At 36.1% G+C, this 14,556-nt stretch overlaps 1 pseudogene across 1 annotated transcript in view; it reads left to right on the top strand.

Annotated features, from left to right (window-relative positions):
- Window positions 1–12,747, top strand: part of LOC311168867 (peptidyl-prolyl cis-trans isomerase D-like) — a 37,560-nt pseudogene extending 24,813 nt beyond the window's left edge. The window contains exon 4 of the transcript in view: window positions 11,656–12,747. The product of the transcript in view is annotated as a peptidyl-prolyl cis-trans isomerase D-like (transcript). The remainder of the gene's footprint in view (window positions 1–11,655) is intronic.
- Window positions 12,748–14,556: the final 1,809 nt, after the last annotated feature.

Below are 14,556 nucleotides of genomic sequence, written 5' to 3'. Positions count from 1 at the left end.
GAAAATGATACTAAAGGAAAAGTTCAAGAACCCAGTCCACATGTGACTTTGAACCATCTTTTCAAGGATTCAGTGACTCAGTTACTGCCTCTGTTGAAATGATTGCTTATGTCTGTTACTTTCCCTTTGTCCTTTCATGGGTTAAAATATAATTATGTCACTATCCATAAAAAAATAGTTTTTAAAAATAGCAAAACCATGGCTTCTCTATTGATGTTGGTATCTCCATGCTTCCTATTTTTCTTGGGTCTGCTCACAAGTTATATTCAAGAACAGTTGATATTCTTGTAGCTGTTCCTGATAATATACTAGGTAAAACTTTGTGTGGGAGAACAGAGATAGCAATAGTAGTCAAACTTAAGACATAGAGGCAGAGATACTTCTACCTCGCACTCAAGTTCTCCTACTCTGTAACCGCTGATCTGTTCATCTTTCCATGCTGCCCTTGAGAAATGGATGGAGAAGCATAGGCAAAGCTAACTTTCTACTTTCATTTTCCCAAGCACAACTGATTCTGTAGTTTACTCCTGGATTCTGGTGATGTAACTCTTCTCAATTGAACCTTCCGGGACTCCCCTGTGACCACAAAATGAAGCCTGACCTGTGTTGTATACTTTTAACATGCATTCAAATATTCCTACATTTTAGCTGCCTAGAATTTGTTGACTTTCCTCAATGTAGAAAAAGGGATTATGTCCTTTGCCACACTTTCCCTCTCTAAGTATCCCAAAACAGGAGGCTAGAATTGTGGCTTTCTTCTATTTGATCTAATGCTCCTTCTACTAATCCCTCAGCCTCCAGACAATTAATTACTATATTTGAATCAATAAAATAACTATCATTCCTTAGTGCTGTAGTATAAAAGTTTATTAACTTTTCCAACCTGTTCAAAAATGGCACAGAACAGGGACTGGGGATGGAAGTCTTTGACAGGGAACTTGCCAAGCAGGACATGACCAGTGAGATACTTGAGTAGAGGATACTCTGTGCCCCAGGTATGTGCATGGAGTTGGGGACAGAGAATATACTTGGTGTGAGTAGAGTAGTGCAGAAAGAAAAGAAAGGAGGCAAATTTAAGATTCCTGACAAGTTTTCCTTGAGTCATCTCTGTGAAATTTATAATCTTTCCAAAGAAGTATTTCTCTTACGTGGAACACTAGGTGCCTGAGATATTTTGAATGTTGTTTTGACAAGTACAACTATAAGATGGGATTTTCAGGTAGAAAAGCAGAAGAAGGGAGGAAAAAAAATGCTCTCCAGCACGTATATAAGACAAAGCTTATGCAGCAGCATCTGCTGGGTTCCTTTAAGAAAACAAGAGTCTTGTTTCCATGATTTTAAATCAAACAAGTATTTATCTAGGGTTTGGGGACATTTATGAAAGGAGACAGAACTACGTCTCTCCTGAAAATGCACAAAGAAATGGATGCATGGAGTTTCAAGTCACACTGACAAAATAATAAAGTTCACACTTAAAAATCAAAAGGATTATTTAACCTCTCCTCCCACTGGCTGAATGTGCAGAAGTTAATCCCTTTATGGAAGGCTACCCTGACTGGACATTGGATTGTCCCTTCAAATAATTTAACAGGCACATGCTTTACAATGTTCTTTGGACCAACTATGAGGGAGAGATACCATTCAGTGTAGGTGAAAGGAATACATAGTTTTCAAGTCTTTGTTATCTCTGTCCTGAGGACCTCCCATATAAAAATGAGGGCTTCATCATAATGTGAATTTGAAGATTTGAGCTCCATAGCATAAGCCAAACAAAAACCTGAAATCCACCACCAACAAATTGTCCTACCAATGGGTGGCGCTATTAATCACATCCTTTGTTCCCCAAGATGATATTGAAAATAATGACAAGTTTAGGGAAAGGATAGTGAAGCTGACTGCTTTGGGAGCTCTTTATAAATTATCCTTTGAGAAGGACATCTATTTTAGTTTGTTTTTAGATTACAGTGATAGTGCAAAGATTTAAAGCTGGGCAAAGTGTTTCTTTCTCATTGCATAATCCTGCCTAATAGTAGTAGTAGTAGCAGCAGTAGTAGTAGGAGTAGGAGTAGTAGCAGTAGTAGTAGTAGTAGTAGTAGCAGCAGCAGTAGTAGTAGTAATGACAGCAGTAGCAACAGCAGTAGCTATCATAGCAGTGGTTTTACTGAGAACAACTACTCTTCTGCTTCTGTTGCTATGATTCTATGAATCCTACTATTTCTCCTTCCATTATTACTGTTTTTGTCATATCATTAATTATGTTGGGGCTATTTGTCAGGTGCTTTAGATATACATGTCAAATGCTTCCAATCATTCTGTAAGGTGAGCCCTATAATGCTCATTTTATAGAAAGAAAACCGAAGCTGAGAGAAATTGATGTCCAGAGTTAGTAAGTTACTGACCGGGAATTTGATTTTAGGTGCATCTGCTACAAAGTCCACACTTGCATCAAGCTTTCGCCCTCATCTGCCCCTCACAATATGACCCTGGCTTCATAACTGTTGTCCATATCGAGTATACATTAAGATATAAAGTAAGGAGTGTGAACTTCAAAGAGCTGTGCAGGAAGTCCAGATGATTGTCCAAAAATGGTCTGCTTCCTTTGTGCTCACTGACTCTGGCTTGTCTTGAACATTTCAAACTTATCTTAATGTCATTTCAAAGGCAATTGAGGGAGCATCCATGGAGATAAATTGCGCGGGCAGCCTGTTGCTGAATGCATATTAAGTTCTATTCATGGATTTCCTAGCAACCAGAGCCCGATGACGCACAGAGTCAGTGAGCTTGCGTTATACTCATCTAGAAAAATTAAATCACTTGGATTCTATTAATAATATTTTAAAGAAAACCTCACTAGATTAACCGTTTGAAACGTGTTGTTATCTAAGTTACTATCAGCAGCTGGTGCCAGGCACATTCGAAATCACCCAGGACTGTCATTTTCACAAATGCTCCAGTGAGAGAGTGTCTCCATTTTAATATTTTTGACCATTAAGAATTTAGTTAGGAAAGAAGGAAATTAAAAAGAGAAAGGTTGTTCTAGCAGCTTATGGTTTTGGCAAAGTTCCTAAACTTGAGATAAACATAATAGAAATAAACAGACATCTTGGTGAGAAGAGGCAACAGGCTGGGTAATCAGGCACATTTGCATCAAAGGGTCTCTTTGAAACTGAAGAATATAATTTTAACAAACCTAGCTCCTCACAAAACATTCTGCAGGGGTTAAGAGTGGGAAGTTTTTCATAGGGCTTTGTGTTTTATAGACTTAGAGAACATCCAAGTTTGTTTTGCATATTCAATAACCTGGAGTGATGCAGGCTTCTCACAAGTTTCTCTCAAGTTTTAAGTTGTGTTTTTTTTTCAAAGATTTAGTTTTTATTTATACAATAGCTGGGCTACAGGCCAGAGGCATGGGGGTTGAGGGTGAGAGGATTCACCAGAGACAGAGTGGGGAGCAGAACAGGCAGACAGACTGAAAGCACTGCTGAGGGGAGCAGTGGGTGAGGCAGGAGAGGTCTGCCATGCCATGTGGGCATCTGCCTGGTAGGCTGGGAATTGAACCTGCGCTGCAGAGGCTGCGGACACCTTCACAGCGCTGCGCTCAACCTGCTGCACCATCGGGGAAGCCTCCTAAATTGTGTTTTATTGAAAATACAAGTCATATATTTGTGGTCTGCATTCAAATGCATGGTTAATAATAATACACATGCATACAAGATTGACATTTAGGAATGTCAGGAATTTAGATATTGTGCTTCTGACCTTATAGTCCTTTTAGGAAGTACTTCTAAGGCATTGGGATAAATAAACACACTTGAATTAGAATTCTAAATGAATATGACATTTTAAACAGTCACCTTGAAAAGTTGGACCTTTAATTCAAAAATTCTATTTGGCTATATATATATTTTAAAGATTTGATTTATTTACTGTTATGTGGAAGAACTGGGGTACAGGCCAGAGGGGCAGGGGGTGAGAGGATTCACCAGAGACAGAGTGGGGAGCAGAACAAGTGTATCTACTGAAATACACTGCTGAGGGGAGCAGCAGGGAGACAGGAAGGGTCTGCTGCACCATGTGGGTTAGCTCCCTTGCTGGGGATAGAACTCAGGCCGTGGCGGTGATACCACTGAGACTTAACCCCTAAGCCACTAGGGAGGTCCATCTACTTGGCTATATTTTTTATTAAGACTTTATTTTTAGAGTTTTTTCTATACACCAACATAAGGATGATAGAGAGATTTCCCATGTAATCCTTTGCCCTTACACATGCGTAGCTTTCCCCATTATAAACACCTCCATTCCCATAGGGTGGGTTACATTCTAAAAAACTCCACTGACACGTCATAATCACCCAAACTTTGTAATTTACAGTTCACTAATTTACAGTTCACACTTGGAGTTTTACCTTCTATGAGTTTGGAAAAATGTATACTGACATGATCAAATAGCAATATATGGAGTATTTCCACTACCCTCAACATCTCTGGGCTCAAGCTATTCATCCTTCTGTATTCTCTAACCCCCGGCAGCCACTTATCTTTTTAGTGGTTTCCATAGTTTTGCATGTTTCAGAATGCTATATAGTTGGGATTATATAGTATATAACCTTTACATACTGTTTATACTATCATATATTAAATAGTCTTTTCTTTCACTTAGTAACATACATTTAAGATTCCCATTATGTTTTCATGGCTTGATAGGGCATTTATTTTTAGGCTTAGTAATAAAATGCTGTTGTCTGAATATACCATAATTTACAGTTAACACCACAGTCAATGGTGAAAATCTGAAAGTTTTTCATCTAAGATCAAGTTCAACACAAGGTGGCCATTACAATTCAACATAGTATTGGAAGTCCTATCCTAAGCTATTAGACAGGAGAAGGGAATAAACAGAATGTACATTGAAAAAGAAGTAAAACTATCACTATTTGCAGACAACATGTCTGAGATATATATATATATATATATATATATACCCCCAAAAGATTTCACTAAAAAACTTTTAAAAGCAATATATCAGTACAGTGAAGTGGCAGGCTACAAAATCAATCTACAAAAAATCTGTTGCTTTTCTATATGTAACAACAAACTAAAAGACAAAAATATCAAGAACAAATCTCATTACATTTACATCAAAAAAGAATTAAATACTTAGGAATGCACTTAACAAAGAAAGTAAAAAACCTGTACAAGGAAAACTATAACACATTAATTAAAATCAATAGAAGACATAAAGAAATGGAAAGATATTTCTTACTCATTGATTGAAAGAATTAGCATTGTCAAAATGGTCATTTTATTCAAAACAATATACAGATTCAATGTAATCCCTATCAAAGTTTCAATGGCATTCTTTAAAGAAACAGAACAAAGAATACTGAAATTTATATGAAATCACAAAATAAGACCTGAATAGCCAAAGGAATCCTGACAAAAAAAGAGAAATAAAGGTATTAGGCACCCAGGCTTCAAACTATATTGCAGAACTATAGTAACCAAAATGGTAGCATATTGGAATCAAAATAGATACACAGACCAACGAAACAGAATTGAGAGCCCACAATTACATAGACAATTTATGACAAAAGAGCCATGTAGCATGTGTATCCTTCATTATACAATGGAGAAAGGAAAGTCTCTTCACAAATGGTGTTGGGAAAACTGGACAGTCACATGCAAAAAAGATGAAACGACTGTTATCTGATAGCATACATAAAAATTAACTCAAAGTGGATTAAAGACTTGGATGTAAGAGCTGAAACCGCACAGTAAATACAAGAATACATAGGGAAAACACTACATGACATTGACTTCAGAGATGTGTTTGTAGTCAAGTATAGTCATACTTGACCATAGCAGCAAGGGAAACAAAAGCAAAAGTAAACAAATGGGAACACATCAAATCAAAAAGCCTCTGCACAGTGAAAGAAACTACCATTTAAAAAGAAAAGACACCCTACTGAATGGGAGAAAATATTTACACATCATGCATTTGGCAAAGGGACAATATCCAGAATCGACAAAGAACTCCTACAATTCAACAACAAGAAAACAAATAACCCAATCAAAACTTAGGCAGAAGAGCCAAATAGACACTGTATGTCTTAGAAGACATACAGATGATCAACAGGTGCATGATCAATACTCATTATCACTTATTCTCAGGGAAATGCAAATCAAGGACACAATAAGATAAGACCTTACACTTGTGAGAATGGCCCACATTGAAAAGATCAGAAATAGCAAATGCTGGTGAGGGGCTGTTCAGCAACCCTTGCACACTGTTGGTGTGAACGCAGAATGGTCCAGCCCCTATGGCAAACATTTTGCAGTTTTCTCAAAATATTAAAAATAGATCTTTTCTACAATACAGCAATTCCTCTCCTACTCTACATCTACTTAATGAGAAACCACTGACTCAAAGGGATAAAGTGACTTCTATATTCATTGCAGTCCTATTTACAATAGCCAAGCTATGGAAACAACCTGAATGTCCATCAACATATGAGTGAATTAAGAAGATGTGTACGAGTATTTGTTGTCTTTATCAACAACATAGATGTAGCTGGAGGGGATTATGCTAAGTGAAATAAGTCAAAAAGAGAACAACAAATATGAGATAATTTCACTAATATGTGGAATAAAAGAGACAAAACAAAAGAACAGACAAAACTAAACCAAAACAAACCCTAGAAAATAGACCATAGAATTGAGACTATCCATTTATTCCTGGCCTCTCAATTCTGTTCCATTGGTTTGTAGGGAGCAAACAGTGGTAGGAGCCCAATGGACTTTGGTGAAAGAATTTGGGTGCTTTGATGGTGAGCATGGTGTGATAATGTACTTCTGAAAAGGAGTTATTCTATTTCCCTAAATCATATGCATGTTATAAACCAATGTTATGTAATAAAATGTGATACAATCAAAGTAAAAAAAAAAGAAATATTATAGAATATGTACGAATTATCAACAATTAATAAAAAGCCTGTCTATTCATCATTAACATTTCCATTATCGGCTAAATTGGGGCCCATTTGGGTACATTTTGATTCATGAATTTCAAAATGTGCTTAACTTGTGCTAGTGAATGAAATTAATAAGTCAGTAATCAATGAGGAAGTCCAACCTACCTGTTTCCTTCATGTGTTTTATAAAAAAGCATCAGAAGAAAGTTTCTTTATGTGGAAATAATCTTATATGATCCTCACAACTAATATGAAGTATTTTCAGGTAACAATGGGAAACAGAAATATAAACTTTAGTGTTTTATATTGAGAGAGACATGTATTCTTATTAGATAATGGGAACCGAAACATTAAAGAGAACATCTCATCATCGATCTATATTTTCTTTTTGACAGCTGTTTGAAACATTATATGTAAAAGCATGTATCAGAGTACTGATTATATACATATTTTATCCACTGATTATATACATAATATATGTTTAAATTTCCTTTATTTAAACATTTAAGAGAGAGTTATATAAGAGGAAGACACACACATGCCAAAAAATATAAAAGCTTTGCAGTAATCAACATTAAAAGTATAGGTTACCTTATCTAATCAACAATCAGTATAGGTTACCTTATCTATACTCTGATATAAATAAGAATTTCAATTTCTCAGGAGCACCAAAAGAAAGTCCCCATGAAGATTTTTACATTGCTACTATTTAACAAAATACTACATAGGACTTTGCCAGAAATTTTACAAAAAATGCAGTTTCTCCCTAAAGTTGTTTTTTGTTTAGACCATTGATAAAAGCTAGGGCACATAGTTAAGCCAGATTCTTCAGGAGAACCCCTGATTTTCACTTTGTGCCCTAGCCCACTTTGCATTTGGACACTGGCTGGCTTGAGTTTGCCAGATAGATGGACTAATGTATGTAATAGCTGAGGCCACAGTTCATTAAAGTTTCTCCCTCGTGGTAAGTTGAGGGTATTAAGTTGCTTTCCACCTAATTTCCCTTGCCACCACATTTTTAAGGCTGATATGCCCAAGGGTTTGTTCAGACAGTAATAAAATGTGCCCCGGAGAGCACCCACTGGGTGACCGATTGTTGTGGACCTCACAGTGCTTCCTTTGCTTTTAATTAGAAGGATTCCAATTCTGCACATCGCTTTTCCAGGTGATTTAATTTCAACAAAATCAAAACATTTGGAAACCACTTATTTATCAATGTACCAGTGACTCATTTTCTCTTATTGAAGAGTTTGAAATGAAGGCTTGATTATTTAGAGACCTGAACAGTTTTCAGATTTTCAAACACTTCTGCGCTTTCCAAAAATCACTGATTATGCATGGATTTCATTTCAGTGTTAGTTTAACATTTCATATTAATGGCCACCTGTTGCCAGATGGGAAAGCAATGATGGTGCCCAATGAAGTATGCCCTTCCCAGTGCAGCACATGGCTCACAGGGCTGCTTTGGGAAAACAGACCTCGGAGTGTTTTCAGCAAAAATTAATTATATTGGAATGAATAAGCCAGTTTTCCTCCAAGTGGCTAAATGTCAATAAACTTGAAATAACTTGTCTTCCTATGGATTTTGATATTACTGGAAATTCTACATTGTGTATATGTTAATGCATATTTGCTTTCTATATCTATATCTATACAATATATACATATTAAACTGAAACAAATTATCAAGAATATCAACCCCTCTCTGAATATGTGCGAATTCAAAGAGAACTTAAAAAAAAAACTCAGGAAAAGATTGATCTGCACTTAAATTGTAATTTTGGATCTGAGTCATCCATAGGGGTTATCTTTAAAATTGCCCTTGTATAATTTCTTTGACAGCATGTTTGAAAATAGCAAATCATGATTCACTGCTAAAGAAAGGGGATTTAGGAGGTGGAGTCCAGGTAGCCTGGCTGATGGCAAGAGAAGCTTGATCAGCATTTGCTAGCCAAAGCTGACCAAAGGAATTGAGGGAAAACAGGGAAATCTAGTGCTTTTTTGACTTCCAAAGTTTACCTCAACCTTTTGAAAAAATTTGCTTCCAAAAATCCTTTAGAATTACTCAGAACTTCAGATCTTATGCTAGAACCTGTAAAACTTACTATTCTCTATTCTCAGTGTACATCATATCACTATGTCTTTGAATATAGTGGCTGTTTTTATAATTTTCATTCTCTGATGTTTGTATTGCTGACTTACAAAAACTTATTTTTCTTCGAATCTTAGTTTATGAATATCCAGAATGTGTGTTCTTAAAAATTATAAGGCATGGCCCTCCCTGGTGGCCTAGGGTTAAATCTCAGTGCTGTCACCTCTAGAGCCTGAGTTTGATCCCCAGCCAGGAAGCTAACCCACATATGGCGCAGCAGACCTCTCCTGTCTTACCTGTTGGGCTCCTTACCAGTGTATATCATACCACCAGTCTATCTGGCTGTTCTGTTCCTCACTCTATCTTTGGTGAATCCTCTGGCATCTCTGGCCTATAGCAAAGTTCTATGCAAATATATATCTATATCTATATCTGTATCTATATATCTATATATAATAAATATATAAATTATATATACGGCACATAATTTTTTAAGATTTATTTATTGATACATACAAGAGCTGGGATACAAACGAGAGATGCAGGGGGTGAGAGGATTCACCAGAGACAGAGTGGAGACACAGCAGGCAGATGGACTGAAATACACTGCTGACAGGAGCAGCGGGTGAGGCAGGAGAGGTCTGCCACGCCATGTGGGGTGCTCCCTGAAGGGCTGGGGATTGAATTCGTGCAGCAGAGGCTGCAGACCACCTCACAGTGTGGTGCTCAATCTCTTGCACCACCAGGGAGGCCAAGGCAAATAATTTAATAGAAAAATATCTAATACTCACAATCTGCTAATATTTTATAACACTAACCCCTTTAGTTATCTTTGATAATCCCTACATCTCTATTAAAAAGTTATAATTAGGTTATTACTATTTTACGTTCTACTCTTTTCACCTTACATTATTTTCTTTCCATGAATTGTTCTTTTTTTTTTTTTAAAGATTTATTTATTTATTTATACAAGCACTGGGTACAGTCAGAAGCGCAGGAGGGTGAGAGAATTCATCAGAGCCAGAGCAGAGAGTAGAACAGGCAGAGTGACGAAGTGCACTGCTAAGGGGAGCAGTGGGTGGCAGGAGAGGTCTGCGCGCCATGTGGGACACTCGCCCGGCGGCCGTGATCAAACCGGTGCTGCAGAGGCTGCGGGCAGCTTCGCAAACCAGCGCTCAACCGCTGAGCCACCGGGGAGGCCCTCCATGAATTGTCTTGACCCACATATATGTAGTTTAAACACTTAACAGTAAATGTTCATGTTAAATATATTTCTTTATTAGATCTTTAAAATGAATTTGTTAAACCATTAAAAGATTTTCTTAAAATGAGGATTAAATGACAATAAAAATGAAGGGTTTAGTATTATCTGTTGACAGGAAGTGATAGAAATTTATTAAAAAGATAAAGTGCCTTATTGTTGATAATTTTTGTTGTTTACTGTTTTGTATTATAAATAGCACTTTACAGATTATCTTTAAAAAGTAACTTTAAAATAAATATTCTAACTTTAAAATAAATATTACTTGGGATACGATTCCCTAAATAGAAATACCAGGCAATAGGTTCTGAGTGTTTTAATGGCTTCTGCCTTGCATTGGTCTCTGACTGAAGCAAATCCATGGTTTGATTAGTAATATTCCTATTCATAGTTCCACCATTCTTGAATTTTATAAATTTTATTTATTTTGAAAGCGTACCAGACATGTTTTTATACTATCAAGTCATTTTTCTCAAAGCAAGGGATAAGAAATTTGTTCATTAGATCACTTGGAATGCTTGTTAAAAATTTCAGAAATATGGGTTCTTGTGGCTCTAATTAAAGTATCTCTTATGATAGGATCTGGAAACCCCCACAATGAACATATTTTCAAAGCTATTCTTAAGCAATCTAAAGCTTCAGAAATACTGCCTTATAATTAAATGAATTTGTATTGCTTTTAACTAAAAGTAAGGTTTACCATAGTATCCGAGACCTGCAGGTGTTGTAAGGAACTGGTAGGTTCTTTCAGTAGTAAACAAATCTGTCAAATCCTTGCTCCTCCTCTACACATCCCTTTGTACTTCCCTGGTCTAAGATGGCGTGGGTGACTAGCTCTTGCAAGTTAATTTATTGGTTATGGTTTGATATATAGCGCTTAGTGGGCTAAATGTTAGATAAGTCCTAATCTGACTATTTCAGAGAGTACGCAAATTGCATTTGTACTCGATACAGCTGTTGTAGGCATCCTTGTTATTATAATGCCCAAATAAGCTAATGTCGGGAATTGAAATGGATTATGTTGTCATGAGGTCATCAGTAATGATTGACTGTACCTTGATTGAAGGAAATAATAGTTCCCTGGGGGAGAAATGGTAACATAATACCCTACTTAAAAAAAATGAAATTAACAGAAAGTTCTCATATTTTTATGTAGAAGAGTATATATAATTCATTAAGTCAATTTCAGTTTTTCCATCTCTAATATTTACTCTATCCTTGGAACAGTCCCTTCAGTTTTTATTAATACATAATCAGTTAAAGAAAGAAAAATATACATAAGCGGATTGTGGAGTAAGTATGTATATGGGGGGTTAGAGCTGCCTAGCTGAGCTGCTTCCAACCCCAATAATCCCAGAGTCTTCTTTGACATAGATTTCGGGGTGGGGTAGCGGGGAGAAAGTTGGCTAAATGGTCTTAGAGTTGTTTGCAGATATTGTATTCACAACTGGAGAAATATTTTGTGCATTATATACCAAGGAAAGAAGCATTGGGCCCACAAGAGGGGAAAAAACCTTTCCATCTCAAAGGATGCTCTTTTCATCGAATTATTAAGAAATTTATGATACGGTATGGAAACTTCTCAAATCAGAATCGAACTGGTGGAGGAAGTATTCATGGTGAAAAGTTTGAAGATAAAAATTTCTATTATAAGCATGATCAGGAGGGTTTATTGAGCAGGGCAAATGCAGGCTGAAATATGAATGGTTCTCAGTTCTTTATCACAATGGTCCCAACTCCTCATTTGGATGGGAAATGTGGTGTTTGATTAAATAATTAAAGGAGTGGGTGTGGCAAGATTACTGGAAAATGTAGATGTGAAAAGTGAAAAACATGCCATATTGTGTGTTATTGTAGACTATAGAGAACTAAAGGAAGGGGACTGATTGGGGAATATTCCCCAAGAGATGGTTTTGGTAATAATTATCCAGATTTCTCTGAGGATACAGGTATAGATATAAAATATGTAGATAAAATTTTATTAATAGCAGAAAACTTAGAAAACATCAGAAATATTTTTTTCAAGTCCCAGAACTGAGAGATGGTCATTAAAAATATGCAGAAGTTTTAAGCTTCATGGAAGGCCTTTAGCCTTCGTGGAAGGCTATTATTGAGAAAACAGAGAGATTCAAGTTGCAACCCATAGCTTTAAGGTTTGTTCTGAATACTGATGCTTGTAAACTGAAGATATACAGTTATTTGGAGGCTCTTGAAATAGACCCATTAAGTACCAACTCACTGTATGGTAGAGCTCAAGGGTAACAAGGATTGAAAGAATATGATCAAGTACTCCTTGGCCTTAAGAAAGCTCAGGAGGTAGCTCCAGAAGATAAGGCTATCCAGGGGAAAATGCTGAAAGCCAAACAAAAGGTAAAAGCACAGAAAGATAAAAAGAATGCAACTTATACAAAAATGTTTGCTTAATAAGGAATTCAGTTTGCTTAAAGATATATATTGATTGTATATAGACAGTAAGAAAATTTAAGGGGTTTTGATTATTATATTGTGTATGGTCCTTAATGTGTTGATACTTCAGTTCTCCATCATTGACAGCTTAGGAATTCTTGTACATTTCACTCCTAATAAAACAGTGCTACAAAATACATGAAGTTGATTTAAAAAAAAAAGACTGCATTATTCACAAAGACTAATGGTGTCCAATCTATTTATAAAATGAAAGACATGGCTTATTGAATAAACAGAAGAAACCTTTTAAAAAAAGTATGTCTGTGGACAGGGTGAAGTGTCAGTACTGAAGAAAGTGATTATTAGTGAACTCAGAAAAAATGTTTAATGACAAAAAGAAATAGTGATGAAAAAGTAGGCTATGAAATCAATTTTTTTGAGACTTTGTTATAGGCACAACTAAAAAGCAGTACTTTGCTTTCATACCTCATACAATTTTTTTCCTAAAATATGTCTGGACAGTAAACGTGTAGAGTTAAATTGAAATGAAGGAAGACAGCAATGCAGTGATAAGCTGTTGTTTCCCATCCTGTGAAAGCAGGGGGGCACTCATTATAAAATAGAGGGAAATCAGGAAATCCATTAGGATGGATTCTTCAGGAGGCTATGTTAAGAAATGGAAGTAAATTTTGGAGAAAGAATGCAAGGTTACATTATTTTTCCCCTTACTAAGTAGAGATGCTCACAAGGAATAGAGTTTCTCAAATCTAAGACTCATAAATAATGTGTTTCATTGGGCATGAAGAAATAAGCTTGACCCTCAAGTTGAAGTCTGGTACTGGTTTAATCCAGGGCTACTTTGGCAAACTATCATATTTTAGTAGCCCTAAATGCATCATATTTCTTCACAAAAAGGAGATGAGGATATTGATCTATCCTGATGATATTGGTAAGGATAAATAATGAAACTGACCATGGATCATTTACTGAATGTAAAAACTCTTATTCTACAGTTAGAATCAACTTATTAATTATAGATTACATACCATTAAGATTTTCAAGTGAAATTGTTGATGTATGTATTAGGTCTCCCCGGGCTGCTAAAACAAGTACCCTAGAGGGTGACTTAAACTCAGAAATCAATTTTCCCATAGTTTGGAGGCTGGAAAGTCCAAGATAAAGGTGTCTGCAAGTTCACTTCCTAATGACATCTCTGATTCCTGATTTGCAGATTGTAGTTTTTAGTTAAAGAAAAAGAGAGATTTTGCTTTCTTCTTGTTCTTATAAATTCACTAATCGCATGATAAGGGCCTGGCCCTCAATGACAACACTTAACCCTAATGACCTCCCAAAGACCCCATCTCCACATACCATCATATTGGGGATTGGGGTTTCAACATATGAGTTTTGAGGGTCTAAAATTCACTCTATAATTTCAATTATGCAACCAACAACACTATGAAAATGAATATCATAATAAACCTTTTAGTATTCATTAGACTTCAGAAAATCACAATATCTTCCATTTCTACGTCCTACACCTTTATCTTTATTTTACTATGATGTCTCTGAGATGTCTGGGGAAAAATATCCACTTATTTGCTCAGGAGCTAAAATGAGTGACATGAAGAAATTGGCAACAATAAAAATGTAAGGAAACATGCTCCTCTGGTATGATTTGCAAATGAGAAAATTCTGCCCAAAGCCTTGGAACCAAATTAAGAATTAGCATAAAAAGTTAAGTGCCTTAAAGCTGCCAGTAACATTTGATGATGTTGGTCTAATTTTGGAATATGTTTGCAGCTAAAGTTGTTTTTTATTTCAGTG

Source organism: Talpa europaea (assembly GCF_964194135.1).
Source record: "Talpa europaea genome assembly, chromosome: 3".
Lineage (NCBI taxonomy): Eukaryota > Metazoa > Chordata > Mammalia > Eulipotyphla > Talpidae > Talpa > Talpa europaea.
The sequence above is the reverse complement of the archived record's forward strand: the minus strand, read 5'-3'. Positions and strand labels throughout refer to the sequence as shown.